The 22,048-nt window shown below is 35.4% G+C and overlaps 1 protein-coding gene and 1 long non-coding RNA gene across 2 annotated transcripts in view; one reads left to right on the top strand and one right to left on the bottom strand.

The window, feature by feature from the left end:
- Positions 1–22,048, top strand: part of LOC118191490 (tryptophan 5-hydroxylase 1-like) — a 108,260-nt gene that overhangs the window by 8,122 nt on the left and 78,090 nt on the right. The gene's annotated exons all lie outside the window — the stretch shown is intronic.
- The window catches only part of LOC146994905 (uncharacterized), a 131,619-nt gene continuing 110,921 nt past the window's right edge, over positions 1,351–22,048 (bottom strand). Inside the window, exon 3 of the long non-coding RNA XR_015043298.1 lies at positions 1,351–1,553. This is a non-coding gene — a long non-coding RNA (uncharacterized LOC146994905). The remainder of the gene's footprint in view (positions 1,554–22,048) is intronic.

The following is a 22,048-nucleotide window of genomic DNA, read 5'->3' as shown; positions in this document are numbered from 1 at the left end:
AAAAATCTTTCTCAACGTATGAGGCAACAAAAACAAAACATAGAAACAAATTAAATGCAGATAACATCAGTAAAAATCAGATTTCTAGAGTTTATATAAAAATGTGCAAGAACACCTCTTTCACTAAATATAATGCAAGGGTAGGTGACACCTGAAGCCTGAGTTAATGCTGTTAATGAATAAATTGCATTAGTTTTAAGTTAAAAAAAATTTTAAAACTTCAATATTTCTCTTTAATTGCCTTAGTATAAAATATCTGTACATATATTGGTTTACTTTAATAATAATAATTTAAATATTACTTCTAAGATATATTTTTGTAAGGGTGGTATGGGATTTTGTAAGGGTCCTCCACAAAAAATATTATAAATCAAAGGGTTCCGCGAATGAAAAAAAAAAAAAAAAATTGAAGACCATCGTGCTGCTTACGTTGATATCAAATCTCTGTAATACAAAATTAATACATACACAAACAAGATAAAACAAAAGTAATAATAATAATCCAGTAACGTACAAATGAATTTAATAATTTGAGAGCTATAATTACTATATGAATTATATGAGGCAAATTAGGTTCTGTACACATATATTGCTCTAACGTAAATATTTTAACACAAAATCGGACTTCTTCTGAAGCGACATACCTGTTATTTCCCCCATACTTCGATTCTAAGACACAAATTATGCCTAAATATTAAATTTTGTAAAGTTTGGTGAGAAACTTATTGAGAAATTTAAAAATTTATCTTGGAGCAAACTGAAAAAAGTGATCCAAGATAAATTTTTAAATGAATGACTCACTTGGCGAAATTCTTAATTTATGGTAATGTACACTGCTCGACATTGAAAATGCAACACCAAGAAGGAGTAGTCAGAAATTTATACAAATTTTATCCAAATTTTAAAAAACGCATCAGTATATAAATTCACGTATTTTTTGAGAAGTTTTGAATAAAAAAGTCTAACTTTTATTCGGATTGTCTAGAAATACGTCTACTTTGATGGTAAAAATTCTGTAGGTTATATATCAAAAAATTTTCGAAAAATTCATAAAAATTACTAAAAAATACAAATTAAAAAAGTTAATCAGAAGAAATATCTACTAATTTTCTTTGGAATGAACCTTAATTTCGAATTCTGGAAGCAGGAATCAAGTAAGTTTAACAAAAAAGAGATATTAATAAATATATATCAAATTCAATTATCATCGAGCAGCTAAAAGTTTGAGAACTAATTTTTCAAAAACTACTCGTGCGATTTTTACAAACCTTGGCACTTTGACATAATTGAATTGTAAAATCGAAATAAGGAAAAGAAAATCGGTATGACATTTCCGAAAAAAGTCCGATTTTGTATCAGAATACCTATCTTAGAACAATGCTACGTACAAATTTAATATATATCCTAAGTCGCACTTTCGCGATATCAAAAAAGGCAAGTTAAATTCCTTCAATCGGTCCATGGGAGATATAGAACTGTACCTTTTGGGGGGGGCGCAATGTACCCATGCATAATACCATCAGGCATCCGTACTAATGATTCTACGTACTCCACTGCAATGTAAAAGAAAATCAATAAGGTATGAATATACCTCAAACACATAATCCAAAATAATACAATATCAAAATAAACGTAATAATGCATAAATATATTGTTACGAATTTGGTATTTAAAAAGCAAATGTTAGTTCAATTATAAATTAAATGGTTTTATTTCTCGCGCAGTGCAGCGCGTGACGAATATTAAAAGAAAGCTAAGCCGGAAAATTGAAAATACAAGAGCGCGTGCATTAAATAAATAAATAACTCTTTTTCATTTCGAGAAAGTACTAAAAAATTCTAGCGCGTGATTTTAAAATGTTATAAAAGGAGGAAAACATCTCAGTTCGTAGTAGTTGCTTAGTTTGTTGTTGTTTAGAAAACTACTGTTGTTGATTGTAGCGAATTCGCGGATTAGCGTTCTTTAGCTGTTTTGAATTACGTTCTATTGGACATTTGAGTAGTTAAAAGAAAACTACTGTGAGATATTGTAATACTGCGTGATAATTTGAGAAAATTTAAGCATTTTTGTTGTGATAATAATAAATTTTTGTTCATTTTTCATCGGACTTGTGCATTCATTTAGTAACGAATCCGTACGCACGCAACAATTTTTGGTGTCAGAAGTGGGATTTGAATGCCAACAACAAGAGCGATGGAAGAGCAGTTAAGGCAATTGATAACAGCCTTTGCCTCGTTTAAAGAAGAAATGAAAGCAGAGATGAAATCTAGCCAAGGAAAGATGGAAGGGGCCGTCAACTCTGTTAAGGACGAAATGAAAGCCGTTCAAGCTGGTCAAGAAAAGATTGAAGCAGGTCAAGAAGAAATGAAAAGAGAGATTACCTGCATAATAGAAAATAAATTTGAAGCTATGGAAGGCAGAATTGACACAGTTGAAAATAAAGTTGGACTAATTGAAGAAAGAGTTTCTTCGGTGAAAGAAGAAATAGAAGAAAGAGTTTCTTCTGTAAAAGAACATATAGAAGGGAGAGTTTCTGCTGTGGAGGAACGAATTGAAGGAAGAGTTTGTGCCGTCCAACACCAAATCGAACAACAAATTGATGAGAGAGTTTCTGAAGTTGCCAAAGAAATGGATACTTTAAAGAAATTCGTAGCGTCGGCAGGGAGCAGGAGTGATGATTTTAAATTCTTACCAATGCCTGCTCGTCCACCTCTGAAGCTATCCACATATGATGGGAAGACCTCCTGGCAGGTGTATAAGACACAATTTTCTATCGTGGCGGATGCGAATGGATGGGATTCCCAAGCTAAGGCCTGTCATCTCGCCGCTTCTCTAAGAGCCGACGCAGCGGATATCCTTCAGACTCTTCCCGAAAACAAAAGGTTAGATTTCGAAGTTCTGTCCGGCGCCTTGGAGTTGCGCTTTGGGGAGAAATGTTTAAAAGACTACAGCAGGCTCCAATTAAAATCTCGTCAACAGAAGCCTACCGAAACACTTCAGGAGCTCGCCGCGGATGTTGAAAGGCTGTCCCATCTCGCCTTTTCGGAATGCGCGACAGAAACAAGGGAAATCCTGTCCTTGCAATACTTTATCGACGGCATCCGAGATACTGAAATACAGAAAGCTCTACGAATGGCGGATGTAAAAGATTTAAAAAGTGCTCTAGTGTACGCCATGAAATTTGAGGCAGCCCAGCAAGCCACTCGTCGAGACCGCCACCCAGTCAGAGCTGCTCAAGTCCAGGAGCCAGGGGATCAAGTCACCGCTCGACTTGACGATTTAACTAGACAACTGAACGCCTTGAGACGGAATATTGGTGAGAAGGAACCGACCGTTAAGTGCTGGAACTGCGGTGCTGAAGGACACATACGAAGAAACTGCAAAACACCCCAGGGTACTGATGTTAAGACCGCTCCTAACAAACAGCAGGGAAACTAATTAGTGGCCATCTCGCGGGGCGGAGGTTGCCAGATAATGAAAAGCCCCCGTTTAAAGCGCTTCAGATTTCTGCAGTGAGAGGCGGCAGTAATGGACTTTTCATAATAGGACATATTAATGGAGTTCCGTGCAATATGACTATAGATACAGGAGCCAACGTCACTATCATCCAAAAAGATTTGGCTCAACAACTAGGAAACAAACTTATCTGGACGCCGCCCTGCGTTACCCTCCAGACTGTGTCCGGTGAGAAGATCGACATCGACGGAAAAGTAAATGTTAACATCACGTTTGGAAGTGCCGCTTACCATCACACGGCATATGTAGCAGAGATCACTGATTCTTGCATACTCGGATTGGACTTTCTAAGGAAATACAATTTTTCCTTGGACTTTAAAAATAACGAATTGCATTCTACATCTGAGGACATAGCGTTATTTGGAGTCAATGATGAAGTTAAATCTGTCCATAAAATCATAGCACAAGACAATATCACAATACCGGCAAGAACAGAAATTTTACTTCCTGGATCTATAGCCGAAAACAGAAATTTCCGCTACGGCATCATAGAATATCCCAATAACTGTAATAGCCCAAAAGGAGTACTAGTAGCCTCAACACTTGTCGACCTATCCAGAACGGTTATCCCGGTGAGAGTCGCCAATGTAACTGAGAAGGGGAGAATTATTAAGAAAGGTGAAGTGGTTGCAGCATGTACTCTAGTAACTACTGTTGAAAGAAAGAGTAACATCCAAGAATCCGTGTCCTCAGAGAGAATTACATCGGAGTTATTGCAGAATGCGCAATTAAACGATAAAGAGAGGAATGCTGCCGATCGCGTCATTAAAGATCTTCAAGTTGTTTTCTCCCGCTCATCTTCTGACGTGGGTCGAACTAGTTTGACACAACATAGAATAGATACCGGCGATCATCCCCCGATCAAGCAACATCCAAGACGTCTACCGTTTGCTAAACAGGAAGAGGTGAGAACACTGTTAAAAGATATGGAAGAAAGCGATGTCATCGAGCCTTCAGTAAGTCCATGGGCATCTCCCATCGTCCTAGTCAGAAAGAAAGACGGCTCAACAAGATTTTGCGTCGACTATCGCCGGTTGAATGAGGTTACGAAGAAAGACAGTTACCCTCTTCCTAGAATTGATGACATTCTAGACTTTCTGGAAGCAAGTGGTTCTCAACACTTGATTTAAAGAGTGGGTATTGGCAGGTAGAAATCCATCCTGATGACCGAGAAAAGACGGCATTTACTACGGGACAAGGACTTTGGCAGTTCAAAGTGATGCCGTTTGGACTGTGTAATGCGCCGGCAACATTCGAACGTCTTATGGAGACTGTTTTGAAAGGCCTTTCCTACGAAGCCTGTCTGATATACCTGGACGATATCATCATCATCGGAAAGAGTTTTGAAGAGCATCTAGAAAATCTAAGAAAGGTGCTTCAGAAACTGAAAGAGGCCAATCTGAAGCTGACTCCCGCTAAATGTAAATTGTTTCGAAAGGAAGTGACTTACCTGGGACATGTCATCTCTGCAGAAGGTGTGCGCACGGATCCTGAAAAGGTATCAGCGGTTAAATCCTGGACGCGTCCCGAAAATGTCCATCAGCTGAGAAGCTTCCTAGGGCTTTGCACCTACTATAGGAGATTCATGAAGAACTTTTCTTCCATCGCAAGACCACTTCACAAGCTGACAGAGAGCAAGCAAAGATTCTTGTGGACAAAGGAATGCGAGGATGCATTTAACAACTTAAAGGAAGCTTTAACATCTGCTCCAATCCTGACGTATCCTCAGCTCGACAGACCATTTATTCTCGACACCGACGCGAGCAATGAAAGTGTCGGTGCTGTTTTGTCCCAAGAAATAGACGGCCAAGAACGTGTAGTAGCTTACTGGAGCAAGTGCCTGTCTAAACCGGAGAGGAATTACTGTGTCACAAGGAAAGAGTTGCTCGCCATAGTCAAAGCTATAGAACATTTCCATCATTATCTATACGGGAGAAAATTCCTCCTCCGCACGGACCATGCCTCATTGGCCTGGCTTTTAAATTTCAAAAATCCTGAGGGTCAAATAGCCAGGTGGATACAGAGACTCCAAGAATATGACATCACTATCGGTCATCGTAAGGGATCATCACACGGAAACGCCGACGCCCTGTCTAGAAGACCTTGCCAAGGAAGCTGCGGATATTGTTCCAGGGTGGAAGCGAAATACGAGCTGCTGACTCCGGTCGCAAGACAAATTACAACATCAACATCTGCTGATCGAGACCCGTGGAGTGATGATGAAGTCAGGAAAGACCAGCTGGAAGACCGCGACATTAAACCCATACTTGATTTAATAGAGTCATCAAACAGAAAACCTACATGGCAGGACATTTCTATCTGTAGTCCTACAACAAAACAATACTGGGTACTCTGGGATTCACTTCACATTCGCAACGGCGTCTTATACCGGAAATTCGAGTCGGATGATGGGAAGAGGTTCCGATGGCAACTGATACTTCCAAGATCCCGGATTCCTGATGTCCTCAAAGAACTACATAACAGCCCTACAGGAGGTCACTTTGGAATTATGAAGACCTTACAGAGAGTTCGTGAGCGCTTTTACTGGAATAATGCAAAGAATGACGTGCAAAAGTGGTGCCGATCTTGCGATGCCTGTGCAGGTCGGAAAGGACCGAGGAAACGCAGCCGAGGCAGACTGCAACGTTACAACGTAGGTGCGCCTTTTGAACGTATCGCCTTTGACATCCTGGGACCTCTGCCACGAACTGCTGATGGCAACAAATACATACTCGTTGTCATTGATTACTTCACCAAGTGGCCTGAAGCTTATCCTATTCCTGATCAAGAGGCAGTCACAGTAGCTGAGGTAATGATACAGCACTGGATTTCCAGGTTCGGAGTGCCTTTTCAGTTACATTCCGATCAGGGAAGGAATTTTGCCTCGGCAGTAATCAAAGAACTATGCAAACTACTTGGCATTGACAAAACTCAAACGACGCCATTGCATCCCCAGTCGGACGGCATGGTAGAGAGGTTCAATCGAACCATCCTTAATAACCTCTCATTAGTGGTTTCCAGAAACCAACAGGACTGGGACAAGAAATTACCACTCTTTTTACTGGCTTACCGCAGTGCTGTCCACGAGACTACCGGCTATTCTCCATCACAGATGCTCTTCGGTCGTGACCTTCGTCTGCCTTGTGATCTATTGTTTGGCCGCCCTCCGGATGCTCCTTCATCGTCTGAGGAATATATTCAAGATCTCCAGGCCCGGTTTGAAGTGATGCACAATTTTGCACGAGAGCGAGTCAACTTGGCGACGGAGAAGATGAAGACCCGATACGACACAAGAGCTACTGAACATCAATTCCACGAAGGAGACAAGGTGTGGTTGTGGAATCCGACTCGACGGAAAGGACTTTGTCCGAAATTACAGTCACCTTGGGATGGGCCGTACACAGTCCTAAACAGGCTGAATGACGTCGTGGTTCGGATTCGTAAGTCTTCGAACTCTAAACCTAAAGTCGTTCATTACGACAGGTTAGCTCATTACTATGGCCATAGTACATAATGTAAATAATTGTAAATAGTATAAGACCATGGTCCTTTTTGTTTTTAAATGTGTATTTGATTTGATTTGTATTTAGTATTTGATTTGTATTTAGTATTTGTTTTATATTTAGTATTTGATAGCATTTGATTTGTTCAAGTTAGTTATTGCATTTATTGTTCATGTTGTTTGATATTGTAATGTAATGTTTATGCCTCATTTGCATTTATGCCACAGTTGTAAGTTTAGCTTCCTATCCAGGGATTGTACTGCCCGGGACGTGCAGTCCTTGGGAAGGGGGCAGTGTTACGAATTTGGTATTTAAAAAGCAAATGTTAGTTCAATTATAAATTAAATGGTTTTATTTCTCGCGAAATGCAGCGCGTGACGAATATTAAAAGAAAGCTAAGCCGGAAAATTGAAAATACAAGAGCGCGTGCATTAAATAAATAAATAACTCTTTTTCATTTCGAGAAAGTACTGGAAAATTCTAGCGCGTGATTTTAAAATGTTATAAAAGGAGGAAAACATCTCAGTTCGTAGTAGTTGCTTAGTTTGTTGTTGTTTAGAAAACTACTGTTGTTGATTGTAGCGAATTCGCGGATTAGCGTTCTTTAGCTGTTTTGAATTACGTTCTATTGGACATTTGAGTAGTTAAAAGAAAACTACTGTGAGATATTGTAATACTGCGTGATAATTTGAGAAAATTTAAGCATTTTTGTTGTGATAATAATAAATTTTTGTTCATTTTTCATCGGACTTGTGCATTCATTTAGTAACGAATCCGTACGCACGCAACAATATGATACATGTAAAGCTAAAAAAAAAAAAAAAGAATCTGAAATGTTTCAGATTTTAAATTACGTCCAAAGGGGCGTTTTTTAACATTTTGTGTGTTACCTTTCTTTATTAAATATCATGTTCCTCGCACTTAAACCATAAGATCCAGTGCAACAGCAATATCGCAAAATAGTTTTAAAACGAGCATATCTTTAGAATTTCCGATACAGAGACTCACGCGCTGGAGATAAAAATGTTTTTTCTGCACAACGTTGCCATTGCTCGCTTTGAAATCCTTGAGTTTGTTAATCAAAAATTCGTCAAAGTTTTAAAAAATAGGAAATCGATCCTAAAACAAATTTCAAATTTCAAATTGGGGCTTCCACATGCTCATATTCGTTGGAGAATTACGTTATTCAAAATTCGATGACTCTATGTACCGTTATTTTATGACAATGTGAGAAGTATACATACATTTACGCAGATTTTCATTATTTAATTTCTTCAAATATAATGCTGGACTCTAACATTTTATGGCAACAGTTTGAAAAGTGAACCGACATTTATCCGTCCGACGCAAAATGCCAAAACGAAACTAATAGTCCTTCGGGATTCAAATCCATTTGGACTAATAATAATATACTTTTGTTTCTTCTGATTTATCGCATTTTTGATTGATTACATAATGTTACAGTAATTCTGCTGATACCAAAAATATGGGATGCGAGTGTGCCCTTCGTAACATGAATCTAGTGTGCTTTTAGTGTGCCCTTCGTAACATAAATATGAACAGGTTCTCAGTTACCAAGCCCTTCGTGGAGTTTTACACGAAGATATCCCTCTTCTTAACCAAATTACCGTAGTAAGAGTTGCCATAAGACAAAAAATTTCCAGTCCTTCTTTCAGCTCCGATTATCTTATATGACTAATAACTATTTCATATCGAAAATTTCGCTTCTAAAATGTAAGCCGTCTGGAGAAACTGCTTCTGATGTAAATGCGCCATTTCCCTGTCAACGTTCCCTGTCCACGTTTCCCTGTTTACTTCAACGTTGCACCAGATAGTTTCTCAAGTGTTTTCATGCTCTCGCCTGAGCCCGCTATTTATCAATCTGCCCTTGGATTCAACTCCTGGTGACAAAACCTCTTTTTGTCTTTTTAACTTTATTGTTGAAAGTCGCTTCTTTTACATTTACGTCACATAAAATGTATCAGTAAAAGCTTAACACTTTTATAGACAGCATATGTTTATAGTTTCTGACAGAGTGTTGCCATAGATTTTTCTATTTTTTCAGTCTTTTCTCAATTTATCGTATCAGTGTTCAATTTTCTCAGAAAAATGACATGCACAACATTTTTAGTCCAAAGGGGCTTTGTCGCTGAAGGACTATTGTTTTCGTTTTGTGATTTTGCGCTGAAAACTTTAAAAAGCTGTATCACTTTTTAAATCGTTGCCACCAAATACTTTCGCCCTGTATTATATTTGAAGAAATTAAATAATGAAAAATCTGCATAAATGTATGTATGTTTCTCGCATTGTGATAAAAGAACGGTACATAGAGCCATCCAATTTTGAATGACTTAATCCTACTGCGAATATGGGCATCTGAAAGCCCAAATTTGAAATTTGGAATTTGTTTATTTATCTATTTCATATTTTGTAAAACTTTAACGAATTTTTGATTAACAAACTCAACGATTTAAGCGAGCAATGGTGACACTCTACGGGGGGGGGGGCTTTTTATCTCCAACGCGCGGAACTGTGTATCGGAAGTTCTAAAGATAGGCTCATTTTAAAATTATTTTGCGACACTGCTGTTGAACTGATTTTTATGGTTTAAGTGCAAAGAACATGATATTTAATAAATAAAGGTAACACACAAAATGTTAAAAAAACGCCCCTTTGGACGTAATCTAAAATCTGAAACCTTTCGGATTTTTTAATTTTTTAAGTTTTGTTTGTTAGGGGTGTTGGAACCCCAAAATCTTCAAAAAATTGTGATTTCGGATTTTGGCATTTTCAAATTCTCTACACTTTTATCTTTCTATAAATACCATTCTTTAATCTCTATGAAAATTAGAACTGTAAAAAAATCTAGTTTTAATTTGTCATCTACTGATTTGATCAATGAGGAATTTTACATAAAAACGCGTTTTTCTCCAAACATGATTTTTTTATACTCGATGTACTTTTTTTCAGGAACTACTGCTCACAGGTATCTAAACTTTTTATGGCTTATTTATTAAGTTCCCTAGTGTTTACTAAAATGAGCTTTTTGTAATAAACTTAAGAAAAAAAATTATAAATTTGTGTGTGTGAGAAAAGTGCTAAATTTTACTATGCCTAATAAAATACTCTGTAATTTACTCTAAAATTCAAAATGCTTCAAAAGCTCATCAGATATCAGATAGATATCAGTATAATCAGATAGGTATATTTTAATTACAGAAAAAATTTCAAGCTTGTATCTACAGCAGATTTTGAGAAAAGGTACATCGAAAATGGCCAATTTAACATTGTCGGTATAGGGTTTCTGATACCCCTTAAGTTCAACAGCAAAATCGTAAAATTTTCAAAAGGAGTATTTGTTTAAGATTCTTAATACAGTAAGACCCCGCTTAACGCTGTTTCGTTTAGCGCTGTTTCGGTTTAGCGCTCTTTATTTCAAACCGGAGATTCCACGAAATCGCTCGCAGCATACGGGGATTCCCCGAAATATTATGCAGCGATAGGTTTCAAATACATATCCGAAAGAGTGTACTTGTATTTCTTGTTTGGTGCGGTATTGTACAGACATATTTTGAAGGGGTAAATGTGGAAGATGTCGAAGAAATAATTCAAGAAGCAGCGGCTAGTCTTTCTAATGATAAGCTCAAGAAATTAACTGAACAAGAAGAAAACAAAAATGTTGACAGCAGTGATTCAGAAGAAGAGCAAAAAGAACTTTCGATGGCGTTTGTAAAAAGGAGTCTGTCTACCATAACTGAAATAATGGATCAATTCATTGAAAATGATCCGAATTTTGACAGGAGCTCAAAAGTAAGGCGTGGTGTTAGAGATGCTCTATCCGTTTATGAAGAACTTTTAAGAGAACAACGCAAAAGAAAAAGGCAAACAACATTAGATGCTTTTGTCACAAAAAGGCAGAACACTGAAAACGCGGAAGGCTAACTAAATATGACTGACTTAGAATTTTATTTGTTTTTTTTAAGAATATTCGTTTTGTTATTTATATTTTGTTTTTATTTTTGCACGAAATAATAATGTGGTATTAATTTGGGCTTTAAGAAATAAATGTTTGGTTTTATTTTTATTAAAAAAACATACTTTTTAAATTTAATACCTAACCAATTTCCTAGCCATCTTCCCCTAACCCCAATATTTACATGTAAAGATAGCCTCGTTTAGCGCTGTTTCGCATTACGCTCTACTTTGATGGAACGTATCCCCCGCGTTAAGCGGGGTCTTACTGTATAGTGCTATATATTGCCATTACTTTTTTTCGGTTCTTTTCTCAATTCATCATACCAATGTTCAATTTTTCTCGGTAAAATGACTTACATAACTCTGTTTGTCTTTTCATTATTAAATTTATGTCTTTTTAATGTTATTCATTAAACACCCCTTTCTCTGAACTTACGCCACATTAAATTCGACAGCAAAATCACAAAATATTAAAAAAAAAAAAAAAAAAAAAAAAAAAAACAGGATAGCATCAGAATTTCAGATACAGTCTGAAGTGTTAGCCTACATTTTCTTATTTTTACGATATTATTTCTTTACAAAGTAATATGAGACGATAATATTCGGTGGCAACATCTTTTATTTGTGTTGTCATACGTGTTTTTAAAATTCGCTATAATATTCCTTTAAAAATAATACATGGCGATAACATTAGGTGGCAACATCATTTTATTTGAAAGTGATGTAGACAGAAAGTGAGGATCGAGATTCATAGCACCTCTGATGCTGCAGAATCTTACTACTGAACACAAGCAATAAAAATTATCACCAAATTTGACGAAATTCTCGAAGCTTCTCCTTTTTACAGTACAAAAAGCGATTTTTCTGAAAATTGCCAGATGTGCTTACCTTCCTTCTTTGCTATCCTTTCAATATTGGTCGCATTAGAACCTACAGTTAGTTAATTAGATAGTTTCCTATAGAAATGCCTTCACGAAGTCATATGTCTGCTGCTCATATGTTTTGCTATATTCAGGTAATTTAATCTATCCTAATATTTTTGTAATTAAAAAAAAAAATTCAAAAGTCTTGAGTATTCTTTAAATGTTTCCATTAAACTAGCAGTATTTTTTTTTTTATTTTGTTGAAGCCTCTAAAATTAAAATTCTCAAAATGTCAAAACGTGTAAAAAAAAAAAAAAAAAAGAAAGAAAAAAAGTATCGTCAAACCGAATTTTATGAAACCAACTTATAATAAAAATTAAATCATTATCTTGCATTGCAGAACAAACACAAAGTCAAAAATATCAGTTAAAAATAAATAAAAGTAAATGATTAGAATTTAACGAGTTCTGTTATCTGTTCATTTTCTCAGAAACAGACTACAGAAATAACCTTTAACAATAAGAGATTATTTGAATTTTTTTAGACCATAAAATGCGAAAGCCTAGGAAAAAAAAAATGTAGTGGAAAACCAATGTAGGAACACTTCTACTTTAATTCTTCTTAAGCTTTTGTTAAAAGAGTCATTAAAGTTTTGTTTAAAAAATACCTATTTATTCGTATCTCCGAAATACCAAAGACCTTCTCTCTCCGGTTTGCACTGCGTTTTTCATTCCTCCCCCTTTTTTTTGATAACTTTCCCCCTCTCAGACTTTGAACATTCGAAGAGCCAGGAAAAAAAGAGATGAGGTTAAAAAAAATAAATGAATAAACATTAAAAAAAAAAAAAAAAAAAAAAAAAGCCGGCAGGCTTAAAATTAAATTCCTTGAAATGTTAAGGGTTTCGCTTGCGAAATTCTTCGCTTTGAGATTCTAGGGAGTGGTAAAGCCAAATAATTTTACGTTATGGTCTTAAAATAGTTCCTCATAAATGATTCCAGATATGTTTACGAACGATTGTGAGGTTATACTCAATTTTTTTTTTAAGCAAAGAATCGCTGTGTTTTTCATTGATTTAAAATTAAATCTTCCTTTCTTATTCCTGTTGCCAATTCGTATACATTTATTTATCGTAAAGCTTCAAATTAGAATTAATTTAATTACTTTAAAGAAACCAATATCGTATTTCCTCGAACATTGCCTCCTTTTTTTTTAGCTAATTTTATCGTTCGAAAATCCTGCGAGGAAAATTATGCGAGAGGTTAAATTTTCGAAGAAGGCGGTAACAGTAAGAACAGAAGAAATGAAAAGGCGTCATCGATAAACAACTGGTAACTATAGTAACATTATTTCTTTAAAAGAAACCTATATTCCAATAAGAATATATAGTAACATTAACATTACAATTTTTCACGGATAGCACCAGGGGCAACTCAAATAAAAAAGATTTGACCGCAGTTTGCAATAGAGATATTAGAGGAACAAAGGTGAAAGGGGCGACCAAATGCCTCGTATTTCGAAAGATCCAGCACGTCAGCAGTCGATCTTTATTATTATTTTTTTATTAATTAGTTATTTTTATTGCTTCTGTATTAATGTATCGTAAGTGTTACCTAAAATTGTTCCACTTGCTTGTAATTGTAATAATGTTATATAAGGTATTTTCTCCCTTCTTTCTGCATGCCTTCGTGGTGTAACGGTAGCACACTTGGCGCGTACTCGAGAGGTCCAGGTTCGAGTCCTGGCGAAGGCATTGCTCATTTTTCACGGTTCCTGGTCAAAATAATATAATGACTCTACAGTGGCGCCCGAATTAAAAGGCGGTGGATGATGATTCTTCCCAATCAGGATTGGCCGATTGTATCCCTTAATCCCCATTTGCCCTTTAAAAGGGAGAAGTATATAAGGTACTTTTCTTTCTCCTTTCTGCATGCCTTCGTGGTGCAACGCTAACACACGAGTCGAATCCCGGCGAGGGCATTGATCATTTATCATGTCTCCTGCTTCAAAATAACCTAATGATTCTACAATGTGCTTAAAGAACGTTTAGCAAAAACCTCATGTCATCAGCTTATCACCACCTGTTAAACTTTAAACGCCGTACAAATGTCCTCATATTTCGTTTAATTCTCAAATAACGCCTTATCATCAACAATTATTAGGACCAAACAATATTTCGTAGTAATCAATCAGTTTCAATGGAGATTGGAATTCGAATCCCCCGGCGCTAACACCACTTCTCCACGCAAGGACACACTCCATAAGGCTATTGTGAGCTGGAACGTAAATAATAGAGGTAAGGTGAAATCATATGTTTCAAAGGTTTCTTTAACGTGAGAACGCTTGCCACGTCCATGTAGCTTAACAAAGAATCTTCACAAAATGCGTTTCAAATAATAAATGCCAGGGAAAATAAAATGGATGTAAAGCTAAACAGAACTATCAGTGCAAACAGAATGCAGTGAATAAAAATAAATATTCAAAAGAATCCAATTTACTAAATAATTCAAAAGTTCATCAAAGTCAAAAACTATGTACAATAGGGAATGTGGACGTGAATTTTAGAAAATAGCTCTAAAACGTTAGGGGAGGAATACACGAGGAAATGTACAATCAAAAAACATAATATATACAGTTTGTGTTCTGAAGCAAATACATTTGTATACTATTTGAATTTTATTAGAATTTTTTCCAACAAAAAATGTGAAATTCAATTATACCCTCGTCGGAATTTGAATCAAGCGTGAACGTTGATTTTATTTTTTTCAAGGAAAGTCTAAACGTATCAAGTAACTTTGGCAGATCTCAATCCACGAACAGCTAAGACCTGCCTCAGATAGGGCCAGCAATCGTGACGATATCTATTGAAATTCAAAGTAAGAAGAAAGAAATTTGCATTGGCAAATGAGTCCCATTTAAAATACGTAGACATTCCAGTTACAGATACAGTTAAGCTACAGAGACTGTGGAGTTACATAGTTTTTTTTTTTTTTTTTTTTTTTTTTTTTTAACATAGTTGCATGTTGATATACCGTTATTGATTTTGTGTTTCCAGGGTAGATAACGTTACATCAGCTTGTAAAGTCAGTACTAGGTATGTTCCAAAATATGCGTATGTGCCTGTGCTACTTATTAGCCCAAAAGAGCGTTAGCACGAATGGGCTATTAGTCTTGAAACAGGAGATTTTGAATCTCCCACGGCGAATCACTTTTCAAATTATTGCCACCAAATACTATCGGCTTGTGTTATTCTTAAAGAAATTGAATAACAAAAAATATGCATGCATGCATTATGTTCCTCGCATTGTGAAAACATGGCAGTACCTAGAGCCATCCAGTTTTGAATAACGTAGTCCTCCACCCTAACACCTGCACTTGGAAGGCCGAATTTTATCTTTTACAAAACTTTAATAAATGTTTAACAAATTCAGTGATTTCAAAGCGAGCAGTGGCGACACTGTACGAATTAAAACATTTTTACCTCTAGCGCGCGAGATTGCATATCGAAAATTCTAAAGATGTGCTATTTTTAAATAATTTGTGATTTTCTATTCAACTGTATGTGGCGTATGCGCGAAGAACGTGATATTTAATTAATAAATGTAACGCACAAAACATTAATAATAAAAAGACAAAAAAGTTTTGCAAGCTATCTTACTCAGAAAACTGAAGATTGATATGATGAACTGAGAAAAGACTGTAGAAAAATGTATGCCAACACTTCACACTGCACCGGGAATTCTATACATATATATGTTACCGTGAAAGACCGAAATTGGAGAATGTCGACTTTCACCGGAGAATGTCAACATTCACCAAATAAGTCGGTGAAAGATCGAATATTTCTTTATATTCTTGTACATTCGGACCCTCACCGGTGTATGCCGACAATCACAGATATGCTCTGGTGTAGGTCGAAAAGAGAGGAGTATATGTACACGCTGCCATTCCAAAAGGAAGTGTTCCGCAAATAAATGCAGTTGTAAAAGCAAGGGCCTCTTGTTTGTGTGTGTGTTTGTGTGTATGGCAAAGCCTCGAGGGCTATCTGCCTAAGAGGAGGGATGCCTTCGTGGAGGACTTTCTAAGGGAACTGGCTCGTATACACGTTACACATGGGGGAAACCACGAAAACGCCCATGCAGCCAGCCCGTTCGCGGGATTCGAACCTCGGACCGAACTACCAGCGTTCAGCGACTTTACCGCTCGGCCGCTGGTGGGCCAAGGGCCTCTTGTGCAATTCAAAGTGTCATAAAAGTTTAAGTTGTCGCAATAAATAAGATTTAAATCACATAATTTGGTAAGTTTATAACTTCTATTATTTTCCTTTGTCATTTTGAATGTACTGTGCGTTTTAAGTTCTTATATTCTTAAGTTCTTATTGAGTCTCAAGGGCGTTTTTTCGCAGATGAGTTACGGAGAAGGAAATATAATATTGTTATATGTTCAACATTCACCATTAGTGCACGGTGAATGTCGACATTCACCGGTGTAAGTCAGAAATAAGAGTATTTGGAAAATATTTCGGACATACACCAAGCGACTATGTGAATGTTGGCATTCACCGGTAAAAGCCGACATTCTCCAGATTTCGGTGTTTCACCGTAACATATGTACTGCTTTTGAAATTTTTTGTAATTTTGCTGTTGAATTACATATGGCGTAAACACGTAGAAAATAGTACTTAATAATAAAGCTAAAAAAGACAAAAAGAAATGGTTTAGTGAGAGTGAGAGCAACAACAGAATGGTAGACTGCGAGCTCAGCGAGAGCGTAGAAAAACCTTAACAAAACCTTTTGGGCGACCATTAAAATCTGAACCCTTTCAGATTTTTCCTTGATATGAAATAATTAGAGCATTGTTGTAGAAAGATACTCTTTTCGATATTGCATTAACACAAATAATGTTCGGTTCACAAATAAAACCGGATTACATATATAAATAGTAAAACAATTGTTACAATTGCGTTATTATTTAATGCCTCTTTGGAAACATACAAATTAGGACTGTTGAAGAGTTATCTTCTAGCCATGTGAAACAAAATAGAAATCAGAAGAAGGGCGTATACGACGCTTTTATTCAAACATAAAATTAACGAAAGGTGTTAACTTGGTTACAAGAAGACAATGACTTCTGGCATAACAGAATAACGTAACAACTAATAATTGCAAGGTGTGGTAGATTAGCCTAATGCCTCACAGAATACTTTAACGCACAGGAAGAGCTCTGGTTTGCAGTAAACCGGCGAGACAAAGCCCGATGGCTAGAACACTCAACGCCGCTAACACAAGTCGCTAAAAATCACAGCACAACGTGGCCTGGAATAGGCAGACACGCTCTAAAACTAACTTCCAAAACTCTTGCTTAAATAGCATATCTTTTTACCTCAATCTGAATAAACGCTCACTATCTCATTTATACAATTCATACATTTTGCTACAGTACTGAATGTGCTGGCTATCATAATATAAACAAAATATCATAAAGACGCTTGATTAAATACAGGTTATATTATTCATTGTTCCAGTACATTGTCGAAACGAAGCCAGAAATTTTTTATTTCAGTCACTGAGCAACTTTAAGTAAAAAGGTGTTTTGTGACCCTGACTACCGAGCTTGGGTTCTAATCTCGAAGAAGACATGAATGTTTGTAAGCGTATAGTGTCTGTGCGACATGGGGACATTCAGAATATACTGCCAGCCGAAAGTCTTCTAGAGTGGTTTGGTGGTAAAGGAAGGGTGAAAGACTCTCGGATTCGTTGTTCAGGATGCTCCCTCAAATTTTGGGCGAAAGTTGACAAAGTTGTATTCTCATCTATAGGGCGCTCGAGGTTCATGCTAACGATAGACGCAGTCATGCATTCCTTGCCACGAATAAATTCGTAGAGGCTTGTTCTGATTAGATCAGATAAGTCAGATTAGCCATAATAATTGTTATGCATATGCCCGATTTGGAAAATCCCGACCTAGCTCTGCCGGAGAGTTATCGGAAAAGAAAGGGCAATCTAGTAGGACACTATATCAAAAAAATATGAAAAGTGTTTCAAGCTTCAATGGAAAAATTATCTTTATATTAAAAGTGTAAACATATTTTCTTTGTTATTTTGGAATGAGTGCGCAGTTTCTTTTCTTTGTGTTGAAAACATATATGGTAAGTGGATCGTAAGTGAAGAACTCGCAATGTTCAGATATGTAGATGACAGGTACATCATAATAATAACGAAAATTAATCTGATACGCTTCAGTTTCCTTATGTGCTCTATCGTATGATATTTGCTACCCTTAAAACGGAACGTTTTATTTTAAAAGCACATAAAAACCTTAACAGAATTTCTTGAGCATTAACCTTGTTATTATGAATGAGCCCAAAGGGGAAATTTGCCCAGAAGAGCTATTAATTTCATTTTGGCATTTTGCGTCGTCCACTATAAAGGCGTTTCACTTTTCAAATTGTTGCCACAGAATATTAAAGCCCTGCATTATATTTAAAGAAATTAAATGACGAAGTATCTGCATGAATGTATGCATGTGTCATCCAATTTTCAATAACGTACTACTCTAGTCGAATAGGGGCATGTGGAAGCCTAAATTTGGAATCTGGAATTTGTTTTATTATCTCTTTCATATTTTCTAAAACGTTAACAAATTTTTGATTAATAAACTTTCACGATTTCAAAGCGAGCAATGGCAACACTGTACGGAAAGAAAAAAAAAATATCTCCAGCGCGTGAGACTGTGTATCGAAAATTCTAAAGATGTGCGCTTTTTAAATATTTTGTGATATTGCTGTTGAATTGAATTTTATGATTTAAGAGCGAAGAGCAGGATATTTAATAAATAAAGGTAGCACACAAAAACGTTATAAAAAACGTCCCTTTGGGCGTAATATAAAATCAAACTTTTTTCAGACATTTTTAAAAATTATTATTCTATTCTAAGAATATAAAATGCTCAATGTTTACTAGGCGAATACAAAATTTAGAAACCTCTCTTATGGAGTGCAAATGGCTTAAAATTTTGTTTGGCAATTTGTCATTGTAATTTATGTTAGTAAGCTTTAATAAAAAATGTTCTTTTAAAGTAAAGCCTTTCTACTTCTTTAACGCATGAAATATTCATACTGGTATGTTTTCAAGATATAAAAATCTGATGTGTACACCACATGACTTCCTTGTATAGGAATATTAAATTATAAGCATTTTTTCTTGCATTTCATTTAAACTTATTGGATTGAACTAAGTCTACTTCGCCGACAGCGCATAAACCAAAATAGAATAAATGCATTCTTTAAAATTCACTCTAGTATTTGTTTATCATAGCGACACTCTGGCGCTAGATTCACTTAACAGTATTAATAATTATATAACAGTTGACTTATATAATTTATATAACCTGAAACTAAGTTAACTGTTATATAATCCAATAATTATATAACAGTTAACGTATATATTTCGTTCATATTATAACTCATAATTCATAAAATTTATATCATTTAAAGAATAGAATTATCTAATCGTTGCCACACGTTCTATTCAAATACTATAATAAAGCTAGAATGATGTATAAAAGAAATTAAGCAAACAAAACAAAAAAGAAACAGTTTTTCACAGACGATTGAGTATTTCTCATTTAATTAATTCAGTTCTCACTTCGCGAGAAGGCAAAAATACATAAAAACTCAAAATATCTATATTAAAAATTACGAAGTAAATCTCAAACACTTATTTCCTCGAAAAAATTCCAGAAAGAATTAAGCAAGATTTAATTGGCAATAATAAATGAATGCGTTATCTTTGTTGTTGCGAAGCTAAGTTTCTCTAGATTGGCAACAAATCCACTAGTCTCCTGTTTCAAATGTAAACATCAATGGCCGCCATAAAAAAAAAGGCTTAGCGGCACTTAGACAATTTTAAAATTGTTGATAATTCTAAAAATATTGCACACAGATTTACTAAAGGCATAAAAACCTTAACCGGAAGATAAAATCAACATAATTCAACCATTTTTAAAGCAAAAAATGTACAATTTACAAACATATAAAAGTAAAGAAACTGAGATCACTGAGCCGGGTAACAGAGTCGATATATATATAAATATATTTATATACGTTCGGTACGGCCGATTGCAACCAAAATACGAGGTGCACATCTGCATGTTATAGCAGTCCTATATACAAAATTTCAACGTTCTGAGACTACTCGTTTTTGAGTTATGCGAGATACGTACGTACGCACGTACTACATACGTTCGTAGAGACGCCACGAAAAATTCTCTTCAGAATTAATTTTAAAGCAGTTTTATAATTTTTTTGAAGGAAAAGAGTATTTTATTCTGTCCTTACATACAGATATCACGCAAAAACATCATTAAATTGCATTCGATAGCGTCAAAATGGATATTTTCGTTGAAATATGCTGCCTGAAACTTTTCGCGATTACAATACTTCCTTTTTACTTCGTACAAGGAAGTAAAAATTGGCAAAATTTGATTTCAAACGAAAAATTACAATACATTTTTAATTTCCCAATGCAGGTAAATCAGCTATCCCATCAATTTACTTCTCGAAATTCAAAATAAACTTTTAAATACTAACCCGCATTTTAGCTGGGCGTCATGCTTAACATTTCGTTTCTTAAAAGGACAGTCTCGAGTTTGAACGAGGAAAGTAATATCTACCAAATCTAGATTGATTAAAATTTCAAAACTGATTGCATGCAATACGCTGGAAGAAAAAAAGAACATAACAACTCAAAAAATTATTGGCACTTATTTAAAGACGGCTATTCAAAGGATTTATATGGTTTCTAGAACACTTCGTGAAAATTTCTGAAGTTCTTGTCCTCGCCATGGCAACAGCTGAAGACAGGAATGGCTCCGGTCGAATGCCACTCACTAATCATCTGTAATTGCGACAAGCGATTCCCAGATCAAAGTAAACATGCACAAAAGAACCATAGTGCGTTTTCTGTTTTAATAAAGAAGACGTTTCAAATAAGAGAGCAATAAAAGCAATATCTTTATTTTATATACTCTTCTCCTTTCATTCTTTAGTGAGAGATTATGAAAGATGTGCATTCTATTTAAAATTCTACTTAAAACGGATCTCGTTTGTTATTTTTGACGTAAAGTATTTTCGAGAATATGTAACCATTTTTTTTATTAATTATTATTACGAAAAATGCAGTTTTTTAAAGTATTTTTTACCTGGTTGTAATGAAAGTTTTTCTTTAAAAAACGTTCTTAATTAAGTTAGCGGGAAAAAATGAAAGCTGTACTTTTAATGCGTGTAGTAATCACTTGCCAAATCTATGATTTTCTGCCAGCGTTTTTGTAGTTTTTCAAAGCCCAGAAACTTCGTCCGATACGTTGAATCTGATTTTGGCCGCGAATACAGAAACAGATCAACCTAATTTCAGACGTTTTACAAGCTATCCAGAAACTTATGGAATCTGCCGTGAGAGATTAAATTCCGGAGTAATTATTACGTCTTGTTCACTAGTTCGACGGCTTTCCTGATCTGCAGTTATTAGATAATTTGCCTAAATTAATTATTTTTGTCTAAATCTTACTTAAGGGGACTCATACACCTTAAAACCCATAAGATCTTCGAATATGTGACTGTTGCAAGAATTGGGATAACTTATTTATTTTAAAAGCAATTACTTCCAACTTTTTACGGCTGACTACATAATATAGCTGCTTTTTGAAATAGTAATGAGAAAGTTTGTGTTGCCACAACTATTTTTATAATTTAATCCGCTTTGTGACAAATTTTTCGTCATGTTTTCACCTTGCGCGCACAGTTTAAAACATTCTGTTGCATAATTTAATTCTATATTTAATGTAGAGCTTTTATAATATTTGAAAACTACTGTGAACCAAAAACTCTAAGAATTTCATTTTAAATTAAAATTTTATTTGGAGTTGAGTTTAAAAAATTTATTTTATTAAAAAACTCTGTAATGTTTTCGTGCATAAAATTTGAATACTAAAGTGTTCATCAAATTTTTGGTTCACGTAGAAAATAGTGCCCATATAAAGAATTCCACCCAATTTCAAGTATGTACCATTAGCCATTTTTAAACTTTCGTGCGCGCAAGGTGGAAACATGACGAAAAGTTTTGTCACAAGGCGGATTAAATTACAAAAATGGCAACACAAATTTTCTGGTTACTTGTTTTTAAAGCAGCTATATT

The sequence above is a fragment of the Stegodyphus dumicola genome, chromosome 10 (assembly GCF_044657685.1).
Source record: "Stegodyphus dumicola isolate Sdum_Otavi_A_Nest chromosome 10, ASM4465768v1".
Classification (NCBI taxonomy): domain Eukaryota; kingdom Metazoa; phylum Arthropoda; class Arachnida; order Araneae; family Eresidae; genus Stegodyphus; species Stegodyphus dumicola.
The sequence above is the reverse complement of the archived record's forward strand: the minus strand, read 5'-3'. Positions and strand labels throughout refer to the sequence as shown.